At 40.0% G+C, this 2120-nt stretch overlaps 1 non-coding gene across 1 annotated transcript; it reads left to right on the forward strand.

Moving 5' to 3' along the window:
* The first annotated feature begins 1700 nt into the window (after positions 1-1700).
* On the forward strand, positions 1701-1773 carry TRNAC-ACA (transfer RNA cysteine (anticodon ACA)). Its single transcript has one exon. It is a non-coding gene; the product is annotated as a tRNA-Cys (tRNA).
* The last annotated feature ends 347 nt before the right edge of the window (positions 1774-2120 follow it).

A 2120-nucleotide genomic window follows, 5' to 3' on the forward strand; every position in this document is an offset into this window, starting at 1 on the left:
TTTTAAATTTTATTTGAGGCCATGCTTTGAATTATCATTTGAAGTTCTGAGGAAAGAGGGTCGATGCTGTAACTAAGGTTTAAGAAAAACTGTGCCTCATATATCATAACAAAAGTAAAAGCCAGTATATTTTTATTGCTTGTTAATTTGCCACTCAAATATGATGCAATTTCAACTTCTTAAAAAATAATTCTACTGTTACTTGGTTTTGTTTTTCATTTAAAAAGAATGAAATAATCTTCTGGAAGATTTCAAAGCTCAGACAGCTGTAGTAGGGCATGGAATTGGACCCTGGTCGGCTGTAGAAAAGCAGAACTGAGTTTTAGTCCTGATTTTTTAACAGCGTGCTGTGAAATCTTTATAAAAATCACTTTTAATCTAGGCTCTGTTTCCTCACTATAAAATGAATGGGTCAGACTAAATGATCTGTAAGATCCTTTTCTGCTCTTAAAAAAAAATGGCAAATTCTGATTCTTTTCCATTTAGTTACAAATAATGGCGAAGTGAAAACTTAAGTAAAACAATTTCATTTTAAGTTTTACAAATGAATGGTGTAAATGAGATTATAGAAAGAAATGTTTAAAATGCTTGAGAGAACACTTGCAAGTAATTTGAAATCCTTGAAGAGTATGGATTTAGATATAAAAAAATTGATTGGCTAATTGCAAACCTTTCTTAACTACTCATTAATGCGACCTGTGGAACATGCTTTGCTTAAATTGCATCCCTGTAGATTCTTGACAGGAATAAAAGTATACTTTGCTAAAAAAAAATCCTGTATACAATTTATGTTTGTTTTGCTAATTTAGCGTGTGTCTGGGCAGTGTTGTGTTTATGAGCACAGGCTCTGGTTCCAGATTCTATGGTCCAGCCCTGGCTCTGTTACTTACAGCCTGTGTGACCTTGGGCAAGTCACTCAGTCTCTCTGTACAAGAAGCATGACGACTGCACACCTGCCCCCCTGCCCCCTACCCCCCACCCCGCCATAGGTTAATGATGAAGGTTAATGCAGTATTATATTTAGAAGTTTGCCTGGTATCCGTTCAGTTCAGTTGCTCAGTCGTGTCCGATTCTTTGCGACCCATGGACTGCAGCCTGGCAGGCTTCCCTGTCCATCGCCAACCCCCGGAGCTTGCTCAAACTCATGTCCATCGAGTTGGTGATGCCATCCAACCATCTCATCCTCTGTCATCCCCTTCTCCTCCTGCCTTCAATCTTTCCCAGCATCAGGGTCTTTTCCAGTGAGTCAGTTCTTTGCATCAGGTGGCCAAAGGATTGGAGTTTCAGCTTCAGCATCAGTCCTTTCAATGAATATTCAGGACTGATCTCCTTTAGGATGGACTGGTTGGACCTCCTTGCAGTCCTAGGGACTCTCAAGAGTCTTCTCCAACACCACAGTTCAAGAGCATCCATTCTTCGGTGTTCAGCTTTCTTCACAGAAAACATTTTATCTTTGTCAAACATTTGCCTGATATGTTTGATAATTGGTGTGTTATTATGATGGCTTCATTTTAGTGATTTGCTTTAGGTATGATCTATAATCTTAAACTACAATTTTATATTTATAATTGAGCTTTTAGTCTTGAAATGTCCATTGCCCATTCAAGGTGCTCATGTTGTTGGAGTTCTCTTTGGGAAGTCACACCATGTGATAGGAAGAAAGTGAATGGGAACAAGAAAGTGGCATAAATTTGCTAGCTTCCCTGGTGGCTCAGATGGTAAAGCGTCTGCCTACAATGCAGGAGACCCAGGTTCAATTCCTGTGTCAGGAAGATCTGGAGAAGGAAATGGCAACCCAGTTGAGTATTCTTGCCTGGAAAATCCCATGGACAGAGGAGCCTGGTAGGCTACAGTCCATGGGGTTGCAAAGAGTTGGACACGACTGAGTGATTTCACTCACTCACTCACTCCTTAATAAGATGGTGGGTTGGATTAGATTGCTAGATTTGGTTTGCTTAATTGGGGATTTATAGCCTTTGGGGGCTGACGTCTATGTAAGAGGTATATGCAAAATAATGGGTGTAGGTACAGTTTTCTGGGGGTAAAGATCTGTTTCCTTTTGTTTTTCAGTTGCTAAGTCACGTCTGACTCTTTGTGACCTCATAGACTGCAGCACACCA

Source organism: Bos taurus, chromosome 11, assembly GCF_002263795.3.
Source record: "Bos taurus isolate L1 Dominette 01449 registration number 42190680 breed Hereford chromosome 11, ARS-UCD2.0, whole genome shotgun sequence".
NCBI classification, from domain to species: Eukaryota; Metazoa; Chordata; class Mammalia; order Artiodactyla; family Bovidae; genus Bos; species Bos taurus.